The sequence below is a fragment of the Chrysemys picta genome, chromosome 4, assembly GCF_011386835.1.
Source record: "Chrysemys picta bellii isolate R12L10 chromosome 4, ASM1138683v2, whole genome shotgun sequence".
Classification (NCBI taxonomy): Eukaryota; Metazoa; Chordata; order Testudines; family Emydidae; genus Chrysemys; species Chrysemys picta.
The window spans coordinates 5,662,678-5,678,847 of NC_088794.1; the positions used below are offsets into that span (position 1 = coordinate 5,662,678).

Sequence of the window (16,170 nt, forward strand, 5' to 3'; positions counted from 1 at the left end):
TTAACAGACCTTCACAATAAGGGGTTGAGGGAATAACAAGAGGGAATTTGTTCTGTTGGACGTGGGAGGAACCATTTCAGAAGCCCATGTTCAGCACTAATCTATAGTGAGGTCAAGCTCAATGGTAGGGACTGTTGTCTCCATTAGCAGTTCTGAAGCCATGTCTACCCGAGGAGTGCTTTACCGGTAGGCAGCGATACTGCTACAGTATACTCACAAAGTGCTCCTATTGCAGATGCAGCTATACGGATGAAGCTGGGCTGTTACTACTATAGTAGGGTTACCATACGTCCGGATTTTCCTGGACATGTCCGGCTTTTGGGGGCTCAAATCCCCGTCCGGGGGGAAATCCCCCAAAGCCGGGCATGTCCGGGAAAATCGGGAGGGTTCGGTGGTGCTCGGCCGGGGCCGGCGGTGCGGGGCCGGGGGCATGGTGCCGGGCCGGGAACCAGGGGCGCAGTGCCGGGCCGGGCGCAGGGCCGGACGGGGAGCCGGGGGCGCGGTGCCAGGCCGGGAGCCGGGGAGCCGGTCAGCCGGGCCCGCGGGGAGCCGGTCAGCCGGTCAGCCGGGCCGGCGGGGAGCCGGGTCAGCCGGGCCGGCGGGGAGCCGGTCAGCCGGGCCGGCGGGGAGCCGGGCCGGCGGGGAGCCGGGTCAGCCGGGCCGGCGGGGAGCCGGGCCCGCGGGGAGCCGGTCAGCCGGGCCCGCGGGGCCGGGAGCCGGGGGGTGCGCCGGGCCGCCGGGGGCCGGCAGTGCTGGGGGGGCCGGGGGTGGTCGGCGGGGGCCGTCACCCCAGGGCCCGAGCCGACCCAGGCTGGAAACGCCGGGGGGCCAGCCTGGGCCGCGCCTCCTCCCCCCACACCCCCCTTACCTGCTTCAGGCTTCCCGCGAATCAAATATTCGCGGGAAGCAGGGGAGGGGGCGGAGACTTTGGGGAGGGGCGGGGTTGGGCAGGGTCGGGGGCGGGGCCGGGGGCCGTGGAGTGTCCTCCATTTGGAGGCACAAAATATGGTAACCCTATACTATAGCCCGTCCCTGAAGAAAACAAGCTATACCAGTAAAAGCGCCTTCCTCCCCGTCACCCACACAGGTTTCCTTGGTTTTCTAACAGCCTGTTGCAGATGAAGAGAGAGGGACAGAAATTCAGCACCAGTGGGAGAAAAAAAGGCTTCATCAGACAGGATGAAATTAAAGAATTCCTCCAAGTTACAGATCAAGAGAAACTTCCTGTCAGTCTCCAGACTGTACGGGGAAATTTTGCCAATTCAGTAAAGTGCCTGAAACCACTACGGCTTATTGTTAAAAGCTGCCTATTCAGCAGTCTCAGCTTGACCAAGGCAGGAGGGGAGGGGGTTTGGGGTGCCACAGAAAGGGCAGCTTGACCCCACATCCTTCCTGATAAGAATTGTGTTGAAGTTGCTGATACCTGCATTTTAAAAGAGCAGGATGTGTCCCAGGAACGTCTATTGGGGTCTCAAGGCTGCAAACTCTGGAAAAACCCACACCTGGCTAATCAATAATCAGAAGGAGCCTCTTGCTTGACCATTGAAACTGCTTACTTAGCAAATTTTCCTTAAGGGACATGTCATTCTATTACTAATGTATAAATAAGGGGGGGAAGTTTGAGGTAGTTGGACTTGTTTGGGGACTCTTTTGGACTCTTTTTGGACTCTCCCTCTGGATACTTCTTGCAGTCCCCACTGGCAGACGGAAGATTTGGCCACCGGACGCCTGCCGCTGTGTCACTGGAGAGCCACACTCTGCTTTAGTAATTATCAAGGGTTGGGGATGTTTTACTAAACCTGTTGCGGACATGTGTAAGTGGTTGAGACTAAGTTTAGCTTTAAGTGAAAGCACTCTTGTGTTGTCCTGTTTGTGCCGGCCATCTATCGGTCGGACGGCCGTGTCTCCCCTGGTTTATTTCCTGACACCACCTTACACAGAGTCAAAGTTACCAAGAGCTTTGGGTTGACAGAACCCCGGGTAACAAGACAGGTTTCCAAATCCTGCCCCAACAAGCTATCCAGGGTGGTAAACTGCTTCATCAGGCCTAAGGGGCCTACAACCTGCAACAGAATCCAGCACCAAGCACTGCAAAATGCTGTCATCCTACTGCGCTGAAAAGACCATACACACTTGGGAAACTTTCTCAAATAGCCACTCCACCAGCACCCACCAATCAACAGCCTGCCTGCATTCCAGGAGTTCACTACATTCACTCATCAAGAAGTTCTGGGCACCCGAAAGAATTCTTGACTCCAGACTTGTGAATCTGACCCATGATTTTCCTGGCTTATGAAAGAGAGTCGTGATCAGCTTGGCCAGGACTGAAAGAGCCAACACCTCGGTCAGTGAAGTAACCTTCCCTTCCCTTCCTCCTTCAAACACACAATAGTTCGACCAACACTCAGGACACCCACCATGGATACATTATTTCTAGCCAGCTACTGCCCACTGTCCTCTCCATTGGCAGATTCTCACCAGCCTTTGCTGCATTGATGAGTCTTTCCAACAGATCCCTCAGGTTGATGGCTCTCAGCACCGCCATGACTATCTTCTGATCATAGGCTTTCCTGTAGTAGTTGATCAGCTCGGTGGTGACCTCCACAGGCTTTGCTGTCTCCAGTATGTCCCGGGAAGCTGAGCCATCAGTTTCCTTGGGAAATACCAGAGTAAATCTCCAAATGTCTCAGGAATTCCATTCTTTAGACTTTCTTGGCTGATTTCCAGGACATCACTCAGCTTTGGCTTACAAAGGAGCTTGTGAAAAGCTTTCCCCTTCCCTGGAACACAAAATGAACATCTGATCTGAACGACTTTCTGAAGACAGGGATTCCCAAACAGAAACTTTTGTTATTTCGGAGGTCATGTTGTAAATTCTGAATAATAACTTACAGGAGAAAATACAATGGTAACTGGCAAGGAAAGGCATATGTGGCTAAACCCACCCATTAGATCCGGCTCCTTTATTTTTTTTTAGACAAATACTTTTTGTTTCACATTAATTTCTTGCCCCCTTCTCTCCAGAAGCACCATGAAGACAGCAGCAGGAATTGGGGAGGAGGGGCTGATGGCATCTAGCCCTTTCAGGGCAGCACATGTGGAGTGCTTGGATCTGCGACCTGAGGAGGCAGGGGCTGAGATCAGAGCATGCTCACTGGATGATCTACAGAAAACACAGCTAACACAAAACTTGAAAAGCAAAGAACTGAAAAGTTAAGATGAACACTGTACAACCGCTTTTCCTCCAACCAGAGACACACATCTTAACCCTTCCACAATCCCCATACACCTCAGAAAACTGCAAATTTAACTCTGTCTCCAGTAGGGATCCCAACCTTTCAGCACCTCCCTCTACCTATTCGATGCCACTACCATTACCATATCAGACTAAACTCCCTCCCCAGTTCTTGACCTCCATCTCTTCTGCACAGTTTTGTGAATTCACTCATGCTTAGGTTTGAAGATTTTCTTCAATTCAATACAAAAGCACCATGACTAGCAAAACCCATTCCCCATGCATCATATTAGCCCCATGCCTCATATAAGCCACAAGGTTCAGATGTGGAGAACATTAGGGGGGCATATGACAAAAGGCAATATAGTATTCCACTCCTGAACTGTTCAGAAAGGCATCTGCATACTGGACCCAATGGAAGTAGTCATGTAAACCACTTTCCCTGTTGGATTACATCAGTTTATGTGGATTAATTTAGGATAAATAATGCCAATATTTTAACAAAATAATTACATAGCACCAGTGAGACCCCCAAAATGCTCACTATGTATACATTTCTGATTTTAAACACTCTGCATTTTTTAGACATAGGAGTATGCAAATCCATGAGTCTCTTTTTAGAGATAATCTTTTTCATCAGCTCCTTGGTTGTTGTTGTTTTTTTTAAGCCAGTTTTTATCTTAGATCTTGCAAACTACTTAATAGATTTACTTAAAAATCCAAAGAAAACTCAAGCTTCACTCAGAAATTTTATCCTGAAAAAGTGGGAATGAATACATAATTTTTCTTTAACAAACACAAAAATCACCAAGTTGAAGCCCATTTTAGTGGAAACTTTAACTGAGACATCACTACTGCTCTACCATACTAAGTTGCTCAGTCAGATAAACATTTTTATTAATCTCCAGTACAAATGTGCCTTTCCTGGAACTGCACCTTGGCAGGATGTGAAGGATTGTGTGTTCCACTGAACCCAAGAGCTTTGCCACAAGGAGTTTTAACTCATAGATTCATAGATTCCAAGGCCAGAAGGGACCATTGTGATCATCTAATCCGTTCTTCTGTGTAACACGTGCCAGAGAATGTCCCCAGAATTAAGCATCCAAACTTGATTTAAAAACTGTCAGCAATGGAGAATCCACCATGAAACTTGGTAAATTGTTCCAATGGTTAATTACTCTCACTGTTAAAAAAATTACACTTTATTTCCATTCAGAATTTGTCTAGCTTCAACTTCCAGCCATTGGATCATGTTTATACTTTTCTCTGATAAAGTGAAGTTCCCATTATTAAATATGTGTTCCCCATTTAGGTACTTAAAACTGTAATCCAGCCACCCCTTAACCTTCTCTTTGTTATGCTAAATAGATTGAGCTCCTTGAATGTCTCACTATAAGGCAGGTTTTCTAATCCTTTAATCATTCTTCTGATTCTTCTCTGAAACCTCTCCAATTTATCAACATCATTCTTGAATTGTGGGCACCAGACTGGACACAGGATTTCAGTAGCAGTTGCACCAGGGCCAAATACAGAGGTAAAATAATCTCTGTACTCCTACTCAATATTCGCCTGTTTACGCATCCCAGGATCACTTTAGCCCTTTTGACCACAACATCACATTGGGAGCTCAAGTTCAGCTGATTATCCACCATGACCACCAAATCATTTTCAAAGACACTGCTTCCCAGGATACAGAACCCCATCCTCAAAAACGAGAAGGAGTCTGGTGGCACCTTAAAGACTAACAGATTTATTTGGGCATAAGCTTTCATGGGTAAAAAAAAAAACATCTTCAGATGCATGGAGTGAAAATTACAGATGCGGGCATTATATAATGACACATGAAGAGAGCTTAAGAATTGTTTCTGCCTTTAACACTCAGATGCCCAACTCAGGTCAGCTGCTATGCCTGGGAGATGAATGAATTTCGTCAAATCGGGTCTCTGACCTCCTCCGAGAGAGCAGTAATCACTGCTCTGTGGAGTCATTCTTCCTGTCTGAGCCATTATGAATGACAAGGGCTAATTGTTGAGCCAGAAGAGAGTTTCAGAATGACTCTGTAGCCTGCTGGTTAGAGCATTGGTGTAGGAAGACCCAAGTTCAAATCCCTTCTCCACATCCCAGAAAGGGAGGATTTGAAACATGTCACATCTAGGGGATGCAAATATGTTTCCTTACCCTGGGCACTAAAATGCTTAGTTACAGCTCTTGATCTGATGTGTGAAGCACCCACAACTTCACCAAGAGAGGGAAGTCTAAGACGGAGCCTCCAGGCTGAATGGTGCAGGTTTAACTTCTCTCACTTCGCCACCTCCTTTTGTGGACCCACTCTGGCCATGCCTGGCAGAGGGGCACTAGCTTTGATCACCATCCACCACCCATAGGCTTGGGAGCAGCCCCCCCCAAAGGACATTCCCTTCCCCAACTGCCTTTGGGCCTGTCATGTGTTGACCTGTTTTGATTGTCCAATTCCCTGCAGAACCTCCCAGGCACAGGCAGACAGGATTGCCTCTGCCCTGGGGAAGCTCGTTGTGGGGTAGGTTTTGCTCCTGCCTGCCTCACAGGCTTTTTGGGGTAAGGTGCCTCATGCTCCATGCATGGGTGCTGCTCAGACAGGTGGTGCTAAGCCTGGAGGGAACTGGTGGCAGTGTACTGCACTGTGGGGTCGCTGTAGATAAGGTCAATGTCAGGTGCTTTCCTCTCCCTGTCCCAACTAAGGGCCATTGGGATTGGTTCCCACGTAAAGGGATGTTGGTGTAGCATTAGCGTGTGGATGTTTGTTTCTTCCCCTGGTGGTATCTCCCCTTCCAAGCTGGGTTCACCACCTCCAGGATGTGTTGGAGCTCATCACCCGAGTTTCCTGGAGGGGTGTTGGGAGAGTCAGTGCTCCTGTTCCACTCAGGAAGGAGAGGGCCTTGCTTGCAGTGGAATTTTCCTTTCCATTTCCCCAGTCATGTGATTTCTCACAACTTTTAGTTTCACGCCTTGCCCCAATCTCTTCTAGCCAGGGGTCAGCTCATGCAGCATCCTTCTCTCTTCACTTCAGCAACTGCCTTCGTAGGAACCAAAGCAGAGTTGCAGTAGCTGCTTCATCCCAGAAAAGTGAACTGGAACTTCTGAAAGCTGGTAAGGTAAAAGCGGTAGAGTCCTCAGTGAAGTGACTGTGTACAAATGACCCTTCTTACTCGACAGGTTTGCTGCACGTCTTCATTTCAGATCTGCAGACAACAACCCCTCTTAGTCCTGGAGCGAATTCTGTGGCTCTAATTCTGCAGCTGCTCCATGCACAAAGCTCCCACTGAAGTACATTGAGGTTCTAGCTTTAGCACATCACTTAATCTGTGCTATTTATACAGTGCTCATCACTTGGTGTGCACAAGCAGGTGAGCACCTAGGCTCTTTGAGCGTGTGATCTGGCTTCTCACTCTCTGGGGCAACAGGAGGCAGTTCAGTAGCCATGGCCCAGGCAGGTCTTGGACTCTCTGCCAAGCCTTCCATGAGTGCACAGCGTGGTGGTGAGTTTGGAATGTGGGAGCTGGAACTGAGATGCACCAAACTCCTGGATGCCACTAAACATCCATTAGCAGGGATCAACGTTCAGTCCCTACTGGGCTGGGCTGTATTCACCCCGTCACCTCGCAGTGAAAGGCTCTGCAGCCCATTAGCAATGTGGTGAAACATCCAGTCCCCTAAAAAGTGCTAATTTATGAGAGGGCGCACCTGTATATTACATCACAAAATAACTATGTTAGAAGAATGTCAAAAGTTAAACCCAAAACTTAGGAAATGTCACTATTACAATTGTTCTTATAGGAGGACGCTGGAATAAACATAGTTCTAGACATGGTTTTATATTGTGAAATAGCAAATTTAGTGGTAGTTTGAGATGTTGTTTGAGTCATTGTTTGTTTGTTTGTTTTCCCGCTTTATTTTGGTTAATCAATTGAAGGTGAGCTATAGGATCTCCTCTTTTTAAAACACAGGGTGGGGGATCCAATAGAGCTCACACAGCAGGGTCTTTGGGAAGAGTGGGCCCATGCTGAGTGCCCTTCCTGCAGCTCAAGAGTGGTGGAGACCCCCCCTGCAGGAAACTCCATAAGGACAGGTCAGAACTCAAGGAATGAATTTCTCCTGGAAGGCAGCAAAGCCTGATCCTGGGGAGTGTAACATGCACCCTCATTTCAGCACCGTGGGGCCAGTTACAGTGGGATTACATGAGCACATATTATATTTTTTCCTGCCTGGTCATGGTCAGAGTTTAAATCTAGGATCTTTGGGTCCGTAGCACACGCCCCCTCTCCCACTTGCGCTATATGAGTAACTGGCAGAAGAAGCTGGCTGTTATTCTTTATGTAGATCAGCCCACATTTAACTTTTGACATTCTTCTAACTTAGTTATTTTGTGATGTGATATACACGTGCACCCTCTCATAAATTAGCACTTATTAGGGGACTGGTAACTTCCGGTTCTCTGTGTTCACCTCAGTGGCTCACTACAGTTCTCAGTCTAGTCCCCTTACTTCAGGGACATACTGTGGTCTGATTTAGCCACTCTCATCATCGGCTAAAGGAGGGGGGTAAATCTCTTAGTCTCTAGTGGCCTCTTTGGGCATGAAGGCAACAAGCTAGACCCTGCAGGTTGGTCTTTCTACCCCTAGCGGGGGAGAATTGCAGAGGGATTACCTCTCCCTGCCCTTTGCCGCTGTACCAGCAGGGTTCTCCCCTGGTTCCCAATGGTGTCCGTACTTGTTCAGTTCTCCCACAGCGCGTCCTCCTCACACAGCTCCTGACGTGTGCAACTGACTGACTGGGAGGCTTTTTTTTTTAATTGGTTCCAGCCAGCCCTTGATTGGCTTGAGCTGTCTCAATCAACCTACCTTCCTTAACTGATTTCTAGAAGGTTTTTAATTGACCTCAGGTGTCTTACTTAGCCTGAAGTAACGGCCATTTGGTTGCCATGGCAACAGGGATCTGTTCAGCCTGGGGCTAACATATCTGTTTTTTATCTCCAGGCCAAATCCAGACTGCCAGGCGCTTTTCAGTGGATGGTGTGAGCAGAGACAATGTATGGGCGGGGCATGCGGAGTCAAGCACCCCCACCTTTTTCTGGGACATCTCTGGTGGGGATGCTCAGAAGTGAAGAGGCAGCACTCCCACTGTAGAGGCGCTCTCCATGTGTCCCTGCAGCCTGGGGAGGGATGAAGCAGCAGGCTGCCACCTGAGCTCCTCTCCCCAATACATGGGTTTGTAGGAACTCTATTTCCAAAACAAAATGACCAAAACACAAAAACGTTGTGAAAGTGACGTTAAGGTGGCAGGTTTGAGTGGATTAGTGCCTGTAAAACTGGTCAAGAGACAGAAAGCAAAGAGTAGGAATAAATGGATAGTTGTCATTTTGATGGATTGGATCACAGAAACCCCCTTGGGGCTGCCAACTGATGTGCCAAGACTACTTCTGCCCCTGATTTCTTGCCCTGGCAGCTTGGGACTTCAGTGCCCTGCCTGGTTTGAGCCAGACCCGCTAGCCTGCTGCAAACCCAGACCCGGTCTTAACCACGTCCCCTAACAGCTGTAGGCTTAAACTGAAAGCAGCTTAAGAATTGTTTCTGCCTTTAACACTCAGATGCCCAACTCCCAATGGGGTCCGAACCCCAAATAAATCTGTTTTTACCTTGTATAAAGCTTATACAGGGTAAACTCATAAATTGTTCACCCTCTATAACACTGATAGAAAGATATGCACAGATGTCCCCCCCACCCCTGGTATTAATACATACTCCAGGTTAATTAATAAGTAAAAAAGTGAATTTATTAAATACAGAAAGTAAGATTTAAGTGGTTCCAAGTAGTAAAAGACAGAACAAAGTGAATTACCAAGCAAAATAAAATAAAACACGCAAGTCTAAACCTAATACAGTAAGAAAACTGAATACAGATAAAACCTCACCCTCAGAGGTGTTCCAGTAAACTTCCTTTTACATACTAGTGTCCTTCTAGTCTGGGTCCAGCAATCACTCACAGCCCCTGTAGTTACTGTCCTTTGTTCCAGTTTCTCTCAGATATCCTTGGGGGTTGTGAGGCTGAGCCAGCTGAAGGCAAAATGGAGGAGTCTCCCACGTGTTTAAATAGACTTTCTCATGTGGGTGGAGACCCCCTCCTCTCTCCTATGCAAAGTCCAGCTCCAAGATGGAGATTTGGAGTCACATGGGTAAATCACATGTCCATGCATGACTCAGTTTTTACCGGCAGCAGCCATTGCCCACATGCTATCTTGACAGGTTTCAGAGTAGCAGCCGTGTTAGTCTGTATCCGCAAAAAGAACAGGAGTACTTGTGGCACCTTAGAGACTAACAAATTTATTAGAGCATAAGCTTTCGTGGACTACAGCCCACTTCTTCGGATGCTATCTTGAATGTCTCCAGGAAGACTTCTTATGTGGATTGGAGCCTTCCAAGATCCATTGTTCGTTAAGTGTTTCTTGATTGGGCACTTAATTTGCACATTCCTTTCTCAAGAAGCTGACCAGATGCTTTACTAAGGCTACTTAAAAATCAAGCAAGTACACAGCCAATATTCATAACTTCGAATACCAAAATGATAGATGCATACAAATAGGATAAATAGATTCAGTAGATCATAACCTTTACAGAGATATGTTACATGGCATATGTAGCATAAAATATATTTCAGTTGTGTCATATATACATTCATAAGCATATTTCCATAAAGCCCTATGGGGTGCACCGTCACACCCACCCCTAACTCCCTGCTCCCGCCTCTCTTCTGATTGGCAGATGGGACAGCCATTTGGGAAAGGACTGCACAGCCTGCTAGTCAGGTCAGGTGTTACCACTGCAGTGGCACAGCGAGCCCAAAGGGAACCTGCACTGGCGGATAAGTCCAGGCAGCACAAACCTGAACTGCATATAAGAACTGGACCCAGATTAAAGGGAAAGAGGGATGTTAATCTGAAGTTGGAAGGAGCCTGGAGACTGACTGTGATTGGTGGGCTTTGAGATCTGGGATTTATTCCCCACTCCTATTGATTGTGCTTTCCAGTGGCACTGGGGTTCTGCCAGTGCTGATGAACATGGTGGCATAAATCCATGCGTTGGAGCAACCCCGGGGTGCATTCTTGCCCCTCCAAAAGTGGAGGAGAGTTTGCAGCCATCAAGGGAGCGCACGCTGTACAAGGCAGCTCTGTCCTCTATCCCAATGCATCAGGATGGCAGTGGTCACAGAAGGAGGGGGAACTGCCTCCTCTGAATCTTTCCTTATCATGGGACTAGCTTAGGGCAAGTGCCACTAAAGTTCTTCCACAGCAGTTCCCTATCTTCTCCTCTTCTCCAGGGCCATGACTCTGGCAATGCCAATGAAGTTGCTGCTTCTTTTGGAGAGTCGTTGCTGGTTGGACCCTAGCGAGAGGTGTGAGCTTATATGTAACCGGCCTCTCTGCGCTTCCTAAACTTTTGATCTACATTCATTGGTGCAGGCTAGTGTAATATTTTATGACCTTTTACCCACTTCCCAACAAATTGAGCTCAGATGAGTGGTAGGCGTGCTAGACCCTGTTTATTACAGCAGCCCCTCTCCCTCCGCCCCATGCCTGCTGATCTTTTCATTCCCTCTCTCATATCCTTTATCAATCCACAACTCAATTGGGAATACGTAAATGCCTCCGCTTGGCTCCCAGTGATACCGCTTTCTGCTGTCTGTATTCATGCCGAACATCACCTTACTCTGTGAGTGCCCCCAGTGATTTCAGTGGGACTAAGGTCTATTCAATCTGAGCAGAAATGTCATAATTGGGCCCTGATTTTCTTCAAATGCTTTCACTTCTTTCCACAGCTCTATTCCATAGCTTGTCTCTCTTCCTTTTAATGGTTGTTTCTGAATCAGAGAGTATATCATTTTCAAAGCATCTGGCCTATGGAATCCTTCATGTCTCAATCCAGAGTTTAGGATATTTGCCACAGAGGAGGAAAGGAAGGGGCAGGCCATTAAGAATTCATAGGAAACAAATTTCTTATTAATTCAACTCTCCTCCCTTCTATCTCCTTTTCATGCAAAAATGCCCTGCGATGTGAATATCAGGTGTGGTACCTGCTAGAAAGGACATATACACACCACACCAAAGGCCTCCCGATGGCTCAGTTATAAGAATGTTCTTGTTGATAATGGTAACCATTTTCTACATCACCGGACTCTTACTGATGGGTGACCTCTCATTCCTGCAGTAGTGAATTGGACAGCTCATGTGTATCAACATTCACCAACATAAGTAAGGTATTTGCAATGTATCTAAAGCACATATATGGCTCCAGCTACTGCAACAATTGAGTATCTCACAAGCTTTCAATGTATGTGTCCTCAGAACACCAACCCTTCCTTTCTGTGTGGCCTTTTGCTCTCAGTATTGGTCAAAGTATTCGTTCACCTGCTGCAACACTAGATAAGCTCTTGGATATAAACATAATGATGATAATAAGATATATTGGGAATGTGTAAATGCCAGCATCTGAAGACATACCTTGAAAGTCAGTTGCAATGGGCATGGTTAACAGAGAAGTATATTTTTGTGTGTGTAGAAGATAACTTAATGCTCCTTAACCCTTTTGCTGCCAAACCTGCCATTCTTTGGGAACTCTTTTCTTGCAGCCAGTGAGACTGCCACTCCAGTCCAGAGAGAGCCTTGCATTGTATCAGAGCATCTTGGCAAGACACGCAATTCCCGGCTCAGGATAGGAGGGGCTATAGAGAGAGATGACTCTTCCCAACAAGAAAGAGTTAAGTAGTGCAGCAGATTCTATGCCTTGAGCTATAGCCCACTGGAGTCAATGGCAAAGCTGTCATGGAGTTCAGCACCTTTGGATCAGGCTTTTATGCCATTGGTAAAGCCAGTGAAATCTAGGAAGTTGTTCCAGATTTATGTGTGCGCTGGTAAGCACAGGCTTTGGCTCAGTGGCTCCACTTCCACACTTCTGTGTAATATGCAAATAGCTGCTGAAATAAATGTCATATTCTGAACAGAGATAAGAGGGTTATTGTTGCGTATGTCCATAGGTCAGAGATCAAGATGTGTTGGGAAAACATAAAGAGACTCATAGAAACCTAGATTTTTTAAAGTGACTTAACCATGCTGAAAGCACCAATATCTTTATCTAGAGTTGAATTTCCTTCATAACACAGGCACAAGACCCTCACCCAGTAATTTGTCCATTGAGTCCACGAATTCCGTTCAAGCGATAGAATATGATTTAGGAAGATATACTGCCTTGATTTTAAGACGTTACGTGATGGAACATCCACCATAGTAATAGGTAATTTGTTCCAATAATTAATTATCCTCACTAAGAAAAAGGTGCACCTCATCTTGACTGAGTTTATTTAGCTTCCAGCCACTGAATCTTATGCCTCTGTCTGCAGAATTAAAGATTTTTACCCTATTGGAAATCTTCGTCCCACACAGGCGCGTATATAGCATGTTTAAGTCACTTCTTGACCTTCCCTTGGATAAACTAATTAATAAAAATAAGATGTATCAGTAGAACTCATTATTTTCTGGGCCAGATCCTCATTTGCTGTCATTCGTGTAGCTCCATTGACTTCAAGCGACTTCAATGAAATTATACAACAACCTCGGGTCTGGAACTCAGTTCCTAAACGACAAGCCAATACTTGCTGTGCTAAAGAAGAATTTCAACTGTTAGCAGTAGAGCTGTGCAGAGGACAGTGATTGCCAGGGAGACGTTGTGAAGGTCAAAAGTATAACTGGGTTCAAAAAATAATTTCATAAGTTCCTGGATGATCGGTCCCTCAATGGCTATTATCCAAGATGGTCAGGGAAGCAACCCCATGTTATGAGTGTCCCTAAACTGCTGACTGCCAGGAGCTGGGAGTGGATGACAGGGGGTGGAACACTTGATAATTGCCCTGTTCTGTTCATTCTCTCTGAGGCACCTGGCATTGGCCATGGTGGGAGACAGGACACTGGGCTAGATGGACCATTGGTCTGACCCACTATGACCAGTCTTATGTTCTTAGGTGATGGGCTGGGTGATGCTTTCTTTTAAGATGGCTGATGCAGATATCTGGATGTGGCTCTGTTTTTTGCCCCCTTCGTGTGCCTGCACAGTTCTCAGCTCTAGGATACCGCTGCTTCTGTAGGCCACGCAGCAGGCCCCCCAGCTTTAGAATTGCTTTTCCCCCTGCCCTGGGTCTGAGCTGTGTTCTGGGAAGGGGAGCGAGATAAAAACTCCGCTGTGGTTGGGTGAGGGCAGAAAGGGGGTGGCAGCAGCAGGAAGCAGAAGGGAGCAAATTGCATGGAAAAGAGGGGAAATGTTTGACTGGGCGTCATGGGTCTGAAAGGCAGCGGGCCTAGGGGTTAGGCTGTGATTCCTCAGACCACTTCAATCTCTCCATTCCTGAGGGAGCTCTGCTAGGTCATACGCATAAAATCAAAGGATCCTAGAAGGAGCCTGGCATGTGGTTGAAACTTGCTCATAGCTCAATATAATTATTACTTTTACAGTAGCGACTGGAGGTGCAAATTGAGACCAGAGCCGCATTGTGCCAAAGAATGCTTGCACACCTACACCACAGTGACTCACTAACTCTCTGAGAACATGTCTATAACTGCAATGTAATCCCTGGGCAAGTAGAACTTGCATTAGCAGACCCTGGGTTTGTTAACATAGGGTTTGAGACTCTACACTCATTTGTAACCCCAGGGTAGGGGCTCCAGCATCCACATGGCATTAAGGAGGCCCCAATCCAACCCCCATATCCCAGACTTCCTAGCACACTCCTCAAATGTGGGCACTCTATCTCTTTGTTCGTGGTGCAGTGTGGAAACAATTGATCATCCAGAGGACAAAAAAACTCAGCCTGTGGGATACTTTTGGCTGAGTCCCAAAGCATGAGTCCAGTGTGGCTCTGTCTACACTGCAAACCAATAAAGAGCTTGAAACCTGGGTCTCAGCTTGACTCAGGCTCAGACCTTCTATCACTGTGGGGTCCTCAGACCGTGGGTTTGAGCCCTTGGTTAGTGCAATTTGTGTGTAGATAGAAGAGAGCTTGACTTGATCATGAGTTTGAACCCTGGGCTTACATTGCAGCGTGGACATACTGTAAGGTGTGTGGTGCTTTTGGTATTCACTGTTGTAATTTGCCATGCCCAAAAGTTTCAGCAATGGCCAGTGATTTTGGTAGCCTCTGTTTATGGGTGCCCAACTTCAGTCCCCTCGGTCCTGATTTCCAGAAACTCCACCACTCCAGCTGAGGTGAACGGGAGCTGTAAGTACTCAGCACTTAGGAAAATAAGGTCCAAGGTATTTTACGTTGAGATCCCAATAACCGTGGCATTCACAATCAACGACTATCCTTGAAAATGTGTCTGTATATGTTTGGTCAGCTAAATTACCTTGTCTTTAATTGTGTGACTCCTAAATTCACAAAGAGTTGTGTGTGGGACTCTTGATGTGAGTACTCAAGAAATATCAGACCCCACTGAGCATTCACGACATTCTCCCTTCCAACAAACACAGGTTGAATATCATTTCACGCACACAAATGTCTCCCAAAAAACAGAGGAGTTGGGCTGTGGATCTGATTGAAGCAAAATCACAAGATTTAATTGAACAAATATCTGTCAACGTTTTTGGACATTAAAACCCGTCCTGGTCATTGCTCATGAATCCATTGTTGCAGTGCGAACTTTTTCCTTTTATTCAGTAACTCTAAACAATATTTAAATCACCCTCTTACATCTTACACTGAAAAATCAATTTCAAAGTATTTTATTATAGGCACAGGGGAGCAAACCATCATTTAATAACCGACATGGCTTTTTTATGCACATACGGCCTCTAGTCAGGAACGCATCTCTCTTCAAAGCAGCACCTAAATACCTGTTTAACTTTAAACATGTGCTTAAGCCCCACTGAAGTCAAAGGGAGACAAACCTAAACATGTGCTTAAGGACTTTCTGAATCAGAGCCAATGGGCAGGTCTACGCTACGGGGACTGGTTGATCTAAGCTACACAATTTGAGTTACGTTAGTAGCGTAACCCAAGTTGACATGGCTTAGATCTACTTACCACAGGGTTCACACTGCGCTGGGTCGACAGAAGAAACTCTTCCATAGACTCCCCTTACTCATCTCATTCTGGTGGAGTACCGGAGTCAAAGCCAGAGTGACAGTCTGTCGATCCAGTGCGTCTTCATTAGACCTGCTAAATTGTCCCCTGGTGGATTTATCGCTTCAGCATTGCTCCACCCCGTAGTGCAGACAAGCCCTATGTGTGCAGAGAAGCCATTGAAGGATTGGGTTGTCCTATTATGGCACCCTTTGGGGGAAAATGGGCCCTCAATTTTGTCTCTATTGATCTCCTCAGGGCGTCCTTCACATCCTTGTTCCTCAGACTGTAGATGAGGGGGTTCAGCATGGGGATCACCACCGTGTAGAACACGGAGGCCATTTTGTCTGTGTCCAGCGAGTAGCTGGCGCTGGGTCAGAAATACATGAAGAGAATTGTCCCATGGAACATGGAGACAGCCGTCAGGTGGGAAGTGCAGGTGTAGAAGGCTTTGCGCCTGCCCTCGGTGGAGCGGATCCGCAGCACAGTCACAATAATTAAGATGTATGAGATGAAGATGGTCACAATGCTGATCACCTCAATCAGACTGCCAAAGAGGAAAACGAGTAGCTGATTGATGGAGGTGCCGGAAGAGGAGAGCTTTAGAAGTGGGTTGATATCACAGAAAAAATGATTCAGGATATTGGAGTCACAATAGGATAATCTTAGCAAACCGCTGGTGTGTATCACAGAGTTCAGGAAGGCCCATAGATATGAACCAGCCACCAGCCGTAGGCAGTGCTTTGGGGACATGATGACCATATACAGCAGCGGGTTGCAGATGGCTACATAACGGT

General features: G+C 46.9%; 1 pseudogene; it reads right to left on the reverse strand.

Moving 5' to 3' along the window:
• Positions 1 to 1,101: 1,101 nt before the first annotated feature.
• Positions 1,102 to 16,162, reverse strand: LOC135982794 (olfactory receptor-like protein COR4; annotated as a pseudogene).
• Positions 16,163 to 16,170: the final 8 nt, after the last annotated feature.